Here is a 10,151-nt window from a genome sequence, read left to right on the forward strand (position 1 = left end):
CCAAAAGTGATAATTCACATGCAATTGTCATTTACAGTAAAAAAATTAAACATTAGAAAATTACCATTTCTGACCATCTGGAGAAAGTTCGACAGGTCACGGGTCATCATTTTTCATAAGAAAATTGATTTTTTGGACTGTAGAAAAATTGATTCAAAATGTCATTTGGATTGTGCCTCATGTTGAATAACTACTCTTTAAAGCCTCAATGTGTTCAAAATTGCCATTTTTACAGACTTTTTCTCCTATTCAGAAGTTTCTATTTTGACCAATTTCAGGCATTAAAATAACTCTAAACACATTTATTTTAGTTCCAAACGTGATAATGCATATGCAATAGTCATTTACAGTCAATAAATTAAACATTAATAAATTACCATTTCTGACCAACTAGAGAAAAATAGACAGGTCACGGATCATCATTTTTCATAAGAAAATTGAGTTTTTTGGACTGTAGAATAATTGATTCAAAATGTCATTTGGATTGTGCCTCATGTTGAATAACTACTTTTAAACCCTCAATTTGACCAAAATTACCATTTTTGCAGACGTTTTCTCCTACTCAGAAGCTTCTATTTAGACCAATTTCAGGCATTAAAATGACTCTAAACACACTTACTTTAGTTCCAAAAGTGATAATTCACATGCAATAGTCATTTACAGTCAAAAAAATTACCATTTCTGACCATCTGCAGAAAGTACGACACGTCACGGGTCATCATTTTTCATCGCAAAATTGATTTTTTGGACTGTAGAATAATTGATTCAAAATGTCATTTGGATTGTGCCTCATGTTGAATAAGTACTTTTTAAAGCCTCAATGTGACGAAAATTACAATTTTTACAGACTTTTTCTCCTACTCAGAAGCTTCTATTTAGACCAATTTCAGGCATTAAAATGACTCTAAACACACTTACTTTAGTTCCAAAAGTGATAATTCACATGCAATAGTCATTTACAGTCAAAAAATTAAACATTAAAAAATTACCATTTCTGACCATCTGGAGAAAGTACGACACGTCACGGGTCATCATTTTTCATCAGAAAATTGATTTTTTGGACTGTAGAATAATTGATTCAAAATGTCAATTGGATTGTGCCTCATGTTGAATAAGTACTTCTTAAAGCCTCAATGTGACGAAAATTACAATTTTTACAGACTTTTTCTCCTACTCAGAATCTTCTATTTTGACCAATTTCAGGCATTAAAATGACTCTAAACAGACTTATTGTAGTTCCAAAAGTGATAATTCACATGCAATTGTCATTTACAGTAAAAAAATTAAACATTAGAAAATTACCATTTCTGACCATCTGGAGAAAGTTCGACAGGTCACGGGTCATCATTTTTCATAAGAAAATTGATTTTTTGGACTGTAGAAAAATTGATTCAAAATGTCATTTGGATTGTGCCTCATGTTGAATAACTACTCTTTAAAGCCTCAATGTGTTCAAAATTGCCATTTTTACAGACTTTTTCTCCTATTCAGAAGTTTCTATTTTGACCAATTTCAGGCATTAAAATAACTCTAAACACACTTATTTTAGTTCCAAACGTGATAATGCATATGCAATAGTCATTTACAGTCAATAAATTAAACATTAATAAATTACCATTTCTGACCAACTAGAGAAAATTAGACAGGTCACGGATCATCATTTTTCATAAGAAAATTGAGTTTTTTGGACTGTAGAATAATTGATTCAAAATGTCATTTGGATTGTGCCTCATGTTGAATAACTACTTTTAAACCCTCAATTTGACCAAAATTACCATTTTTGCAGACGTTTTCTCCTACTCGGAAGCTTCTATTTAGACCAATTTCAGGCATTAAAATGACTCTAAACACACTTACTTTAGTTCCAAAAGTGATAATTCACATGCAATAGTCATTTACAGTCAAAAAAATTACCATTTCTGACCATCTGCAGAAAGTACGACACGTCACGGGTCATCATTTTTCATCGCAAAATTGATTTTTTGGACTGTAGAATAATTGATTCAAAATGTCATTTGGATTGTGCCTCATGTTGAATAAGTACTTTTTAAAGCCTCAATGTGACGAAAATTACAATTTTTACAGACTTTTTCTCCTACTCAGAAGCTTCTATTTAGACCAATTTCAGGCATTAAAATGACTCTAAACACACTTACTTTAGTTCCAAAAGTGATAATTCACATGCAATAGTCATTTACAGTCAAAAAATTAAACATTAAAAAATTACCATATCTGACCATCTGGAGAAAGTACGACACGTCACGGGTCATCTTTTTTCATCAGAAAATTGATTTTTTTGGACTGTAGAATAATTGATTCAAAATGTCATTTGGATTGTGCCTCATGTTGAATAACTACTTTTAAACCCTCAATTTGACCAAAATTGCCATTTTTGCAGACGGTTTCTCCTACTCAGAAGCTTCTATCTAGACCAATTTCAGGCATTAAAATGACTCTAAACACACTTACTTTAGTTCCAAAAGTGATAATTCACATGCAATAGTCATTTACAGTAAAAAAATTAAACATTAAAAAAATTACCATTTCTGACCATCTGCAGAAAGTACGACACGTCACGGGTCATCATTTTTCATCAGAAAATTGATTTTTTGGACTGTAGAATAATTGATTCAAAATGTCATTTGGATTGTGCCTCATGTTGAATAAGTACTTTTTAAAGCCTCAATGTGACGAAAATTACAATTTTTACAGACTTTTTCTCCTACTCAGAAGCTTCTATTTTGACCAATTTCAGGCATTAAAATGACTCTAAACACACTTGTTGTAGTTCCAAAAGTGATAATTCACATGCAATTGTCATTTACAGTAAAAAAATGAAACATTAGAAAATTACCATTTCTGACCATCTGGAGAAAGTTCGACAGGTCACGGGTCATCATTTTTCATAAGAAAATTGATTTTTTGGACTGTAGAAAAATTGATTCAAAATGTCATTTGGATTGTGCCTCATGTTGAATAACTACTCTTTAAAGCCTCAATGTGTTAAAAATTGCCATTTTTACAGACTTTTTCTCCTATTCAGAAGTTTCTATTTTGACCAATTTCAGGCATTAAATTAACTCTAAACACACTTATTTTAGTTCCAAACGTGATAATGCATATGCAATAGTCATTTACAGTCAATAAATTAAACATTAAAAAATTACCATTTCTGACCAACTAGAGAAAATTAGACAGGTCACGGATCATCATTTTTCATAAGAAAATTGAGTTTTTTGGACTGTAGAATAATTGATTCAAAATGTCATTTGGATTGTGCCTCATGTTGAATAACTACTTTTAAACCCTCAATTTGACCAAAATTACCATTTTTGCAGACGTTTTCTCCTACTCACTAGCTTCTATTTAGACCAATTTCAGGCATTAAAATGACTCTAAACACACTTACTTTAGTTCCAAAAGTGATAATTCACATGCAATAGTCATTTACAGTAAAAAAAATTACCATTTCTGACCATCTGCAGAAAGTACGACACGTCACGGGTCATCATTTTTCATCAGAAAATTGATTTTTTGGACTGTAGAATAATTGATTCAAAATGTCATTTGGATTGTGCCTCATGTTGAATAAGTACTTTTTAAAGCCTCAATGTGACGAAAATTACAATTTTTACAGACTTTTTCTCCTACTCAGAAGTTTCTATTTTGACCAATTTCAGGCATTAAAATAGCTCTAAACACACTTATTTTAGTTCCAAACGTGATAATTCATACGCAATAGTCATTTACAGTCAATAAATTAAACATTAGAAAATTACCATTTCTGACCATCTGGAGAAAGTTTGACAGGTCACGGGTCATCATTTTTCATAAGAAAACTAATTTTTTGGACTGTAGAAAAATTGATTCAAAATGTCATGCGGATTGTGCCTCATGTTGAATAACAACTTTTTAAAGCTTCAATGTGACCAAAATTGCCATTTTTACAGACGTTTTCTCCTACTCCGAAGCTTCTATTTAGACCAATTTCAGGCACTAAAATGACTCTAAACACACTTACTTTAGTTCCAAAAGTGATAATTCACATGCAATAGTCATTTACAGTCAAAAAATTAAACATTAAAAAATTACCATTTCTGACCATCTGGAGAAAGTACGACACGTCACAGGTCATCTTTTTTCATCAGAAAATTGATTTTTTTGGACTGTAGAATAATTGATTCAAAATGTCATTTGGATTGTGCCTCATGTTGAATAACTACTTTTAAACCCTCAATTTGACCAAAATTGCCATTTTTGCAGACGTTTTCTCCTACTCAGAAGCTTCTATCTAGACCAATTTTAGGCATTAAAATGACTCTAAACACACTTACTTTAGTTCCAAAAGTGATAATTCACATGCAATAGTCATTTACAGTAATAAAATTAAACATTAAAAAAATTGCCATTTCTGACCATCTGCAGAAAGTACGACACGTCACGGGTCATCATTTTTCATCAGAAAATTGATTTTTTGGACTGTAGAATAATTGATTCAAAATGTCAATTGGATTGTGCCTCATGTTGAATAAGTACTTCTTAAAGCCTCAATGTGACGAAAATTACAATTTTTACAGACTTTTTCTCCTACTCAGAAGCTTCTATGTTGACCAATTCCAGGCATTAAAATGACTCTAAACACACTTATTGTAGTTCCAAAAGTGATAATTCACATGCAATTGTCATTTACAGTAAAAAAATTAAACATTAGAAAATTACCATTTCTGACCATCTGGAGAAAGTTCGACAGGTCACGGGTCATCATTTTTCATAAGAAAATTGAGTTTTTTGGACTGTAGAATAATTGATTCAAAATGTCATTTGGATTGTGCCTCATGTTGAATAACCACTTTTAAACCCTCAATTTGACCAAAATTACCATTTTTGCAGACGTTTTCTCCTACTCAGAAGCTTCTATTTAGACCAATTTCAGGCATTAAAATGACTCTAAACACACTTACTTTAGTTCCAAAAGTGATAATTCACATGCAATAGTCATTTACAGTCAAAAAAATTACCATTTCTGACCATCTGCAGAAAGTACGACACGTCACGGGTCATCATTTTTCATCGCAAAATTGATTTTTTGGACTGTAGAATAATTGATTCAAAATGTCATTTGGATTGTGCCTCATGTTGAATAACTACTTTTAAACCCTCAATTTGACCAAAATTGCCATTTTTGCAGACGTTTTCTCCTACTCAGAAGCTTTTATCTAGACCAATTTCAGGCATTAAAATGACTCTAAACACACTTACTTTAGTTCCAAAAGTGATAATTCACATGCCATAGTCATTTACAGTAAAAAAATTAAACATTAAAAAAATTACCATTTCTGACCATCTGCAGAAAGTACGACACGTCACGGGTCATCATTTTTCATCAGAAAATTGATTTTTTGGACTGTAGAATAATTGATTCAAAATGTCATTTGGATTGTGCCTCATGTTGAATAAGTACTTTTTAAAGCCTCAATGTGACGAAAATTACAATTTTTACAGACTTTTTCTCCTACTCAGAAGCTTCTATTTAGACCAATTTCAGGCATTAAAATGACTCTAAACACACTTACTTTAGTTCCAAAAGTGATAATTCACACGCAATAGTCATTTACAGTCAAAAAATTAAACATTAAAAAATTACCATTTCTGACCATCTGGAGAAAGTACGACACGTCACGTGTCATCTTTTTTCATCAGAAAATTGATTTTTTGGGACTGTAGAATAATTGATTCAAAATGTCATTTGGATTGTGCCTCATGTTGAATAACTACTTTTAAACCCTCAATTTGACCAAAATTGCCATTTTTGCAGACGTTTTCTCCTACTCAGAAGCTTCTATCTAGACCAATTTTAGGCATTAAAATGACTCTAAACACACTTACTTTAGTTCCAAAAGTGATAATTCACATGCAATAGTCATTTACAGTAATAAAATTAAACATTAAAAAAATTGCCATTTCTGACCATCTGCAGAAAGTACGACACGTCACGGGTCATCATTTTTCATCAGAAAATTGATTTTTTGGACTGTAGAATAATTGATTCAAAATGTCAATTGGATTGTGCCTCATGTTGAATAAGTACTTCTTAAAGCCTCAATGTGACGAAAATTACAATTTTTACAGACTTTTTCTCCTACTCAGAAGCTTCTATTTTGACCAATTCCAGGCATTAAAATGACTCTAAACACACTTATTGTAGTTCCAAAAGTGATAATTCACATGCAATTGTCATTTACAGTAAAAAAATTAAACATTAGAAAATTACCATTTCTGACCATCTGGAGAAAGTTCGACAGGTCACGGGTCATCATTTTTCATAAGAAAATTGAGTTTTTTGGACTGTAGAATAATTGATTCAAAATGTCATTTGGATTGTGCCTCATGTTGAATAACTACTTTTAAACCCTCAATTTGACCAAAATTACCATTTTTGCAGACGTTTTCTCCTACTCAGAAGCTTCTATTTAGACCAATTTCAGGCATTAAAATGACTCTAAACACACTTACTTTAGTTCCAAAAGTGATAATTCACATGCAATAGTCATTTACAGTCAAAAAAATTACCATTTCTGACCATCTGCAGAAAGTACGACACGTCACGGGTCATCATTTTTCATCGCAAAATTGATTTTTTGGACTGTAGAATAATTGATTCAAAATGTCATTTGGATTGTGCCTCATGTTGAATAACTACTTTTAAACCCTCAATTTGACCAAAATTGCCATTTTTGCAGACGTTTTCTCCTACTCAGAAGCTTCTATCTAGACCAATTTCAGGCATTAAAATGACTCTAAACACACTTACTTTAGTTCCAAAAGTGATAATTCACATGCAATAGTCATTTACAGTAAAAAAATTAAACATTAAAAAAATTACCATTTCTGACCATCTGCAGAAAGTACGACACGTCACGGGTAATCATTTTTCATCAGAAAATTGATTTTTTGGACTGTAGAATAATTGATTCAAAATGTCATTTGGATTGTGCCTCATGTTGAATAAGTACTTTTTAAAGCGTCAATGTGACGAAAATTACAATTTTTACAGACTTTTTCTCCTACTCAGAAGCTTCTATTTAGACCAATTTCAGGCATTAAAATGACTCTAAACACACTTACTTTAGTTCCAAAAGTGATAATTCACACGCAATAGTCATTTACAGTCAAAAAATTAAACATTAAAAAATTACCATTTCTGACCATCTGGAGAAAGTACGACACGTCACGTGTCATCTTTTTTCATCAGAAAATTGATTTTTTGGGACTGTAGAATAATTGATTCAAAATGTCATTTGGATTGTGCCTCATGTTGAATAACTACTTTTAAACCCTCAATTTGACCAAAATTGCCATTTTTGCAGACGTTTTCTCCTACTCAGAAGCTTCTATCTAGACCAATTTCAGGCATTAAAATGACTCTAAACACACTTACTTTAGTTCCAAAAGTGATAATTCACATGCAATAGTCATTTACAGTAAAAAAATTAAACATTAAAAAATTACCATTTCTGACCATCTGCAGAAAGTACGACACGTCACGGGTCATCATTTTTCATCAGAAAATAGATTTTTTGGACTGTAGAATAATTGATTCAAAATGTCATTTGGATTGTGCCTCATGTTGAATAAGTACTTTTTAAAGCCTCAATGTGACGAAAATTACAATTTTTACAGACTTTTTCTCCTACTCAGAAGCTTCTATTTTGACCAATTTCAGGCATTAAAATGACTCTAAACACACTTATTGTAGTTCCAAAAGTGATAATTCACATGCAATTGTCATTTACAGTAAAAAAATTAAACATTAGAAAATTACCATTTCTGACCATCTGGAGAAAGTTCGACAGGTCACGGGTCATCATTTTTCATAAGAAAATTGATTTTTTGGACTGTAGAAAAATTGATTCAAAATGTCATTTGGATTGTGCCTCATGTTGAATAACTACTCTTTAAAGCCTCAATGTGTTCAAAATTGCCATTTTTACAGACTTTTTCTCCTATTCAGAAGTTTCTATTTTGACCAATTTCAGGCATTAAAATAACTCTAAACACACTTATTTTAGTTCCAAACGTGATAATGCATATGCAATAGTCATTTACAGTCAATAAATTAAACATTAATAAATTACCATTTCTGACCAACTAGAGAAAATTAGACAGGTCACGGATCATCATTTTTCATAAGAAAATTGAGTTTTTTGGACTGTAGAATAATTGATTCAAAATGTCATTTGGATTGTGCCTCATGTTGAATAACTACTTTTAAACCCTCAATTTGACCAAAATTACCATTTTTGCAGACGTTTTCTCCTACTCAGAAGCTTCTATTTAGACCAATTTCAGGCATTAAAATGACTCTAAACACACTTACTTTAGTTCCAAAAGTGATAATTCACATGCAATAGTCATTTACAGTCAAAAAAATTACCATTTCTGACCATCTGCAGAAAGTACGACACGTCACGGGTCATCATTTTTCATCGCAAAATTGATTTTTTGGACTGTAGAATAATTGATTCAAAATGTCATTTGGATTGTGCCTCATGTTGAATAAGTACTTTTTAAAGCCTCAATGTGACGAAAATTACAATTTTTACAGACTTTTTCTCCTACTCAGAAGCTTCTATTTAGACCAATTTCAGGCATTAAAATGACTCTAAACACACTTACTTTAGTTCCAAAAGTGATAATTCACATGCAATAGTCATTTACAGTCAAAAAATTAAACATTAAAAAATTACCATTTCTGACCATCTGGAGAAAGTACGACACGTCACGGGTCATCTTTTTTCATCAGAAAATTGATTTTTTTGGACTGTAGAATAATTGATTCAAAATGTCATTTGGATTGTGCCTCATGTTGAATAACTACTTTTAAACCCTCAATTTGACCAAAATTGCCATTTTTGCAGACGGTTTCTCCTACTCAGAAGCTTCTATCTAGACCAATTTCAGGCATTAAAATGACTCTAAACACACTTACTTTAGTTCCAAAAGTGATAATTCACATGCAATAGTCATTTACAGTAAAAAAAATTACCATTTCTGACCATCTGCAGAAAGTACGACACGTCACGGGTCATCATTTTTCATCAGAAAATTGATTTTTTGGACTGTAGAATAATTGATTCAAAATGTCATTTGGATTGTGCCTCATGTTGAATAAGTACTTTTTAAAGCCTCAATGTGACGAAAATTACAATTTTTACAGACTTTTTCTCCTACTCAGAAGTTTCTATTTTGACCAATTTCAGGCATTAAAATAGCTCTAAACACACTTATTTTAGTTCCAAACGTGATAATTCATACGCAATAGTCATTTACAGTCAATAAATTAAACATTAGAAAATTACCATTTCTGACCATCTGGAGAAAGTTTGACAGGTCACGGGTCATCATTTTTCATAAGAAAACTAATTTTTTGGACTGTAGAAAAATTGATTCAAAATGTCATTTGGATTGTGCCTCATGTTGAATAAGTACTTTTTAAAGACTCAATGTGACGAAAATTACAATTTTTGCAGACGTTTTCTCCTACTCAGAAGCTTCTATTTAGACCAATTTCAGGCATTAAAATGACTCTAAACACACTTACTTTAGTTCCAAAAGTGATAATTCACATGCAATAGTCATTTACAGTCAAAAAAATTACCATTTCTGACCATCTGCAGAAAGTACGACACGTCACGGGTCATCATTTTTCATCGCAAAATTGATTTTTTGGACTGTAGAATATTTGATTCAAAATGTCATTTGGATTGTGCCTCATGTTGAATAACTACTTTTAAACCCTCAATTTGACCAAAATTGCCATTTTTGCAGACGTTTTCTCCTGCTCAGAAGCTTCTATCGAGACCAATTTCAGGCATTAAAATGACTCTAAACACACTTACTTTAGTTCCAAAAGTGATAATTCACATGCAATAGTCATTTACAGTAATAAAATTAAACATTAAAAAAATTGCCATTTCTGACCATCTGCAGAAAGTACGACACGTCACGGGTCATCATTTTTCATCAGAAAATTGATTTTTTGGACTGTAGAATAATTGATTCAAAATGTCAATTGGATTGTGCCTCATGTTGAATAAGTACTTTTTAAAGCCTCAATGTGACGAAAATTACAATTTTTACAGACTTTTTCT

This window comes from Triturus cristatus, chromosome 1_2, assembly GCF_964204655.1.
Source record: "Triturus cristatus chromosome 1_2, aTriCri1.1, whole genome shotgun sequence".
Lineage (NCBI taxonomy): Eukaryota > Metazoa > Chordata > Amphibia > Caudata > Salamandridae > Triturus > Triturus cristatus.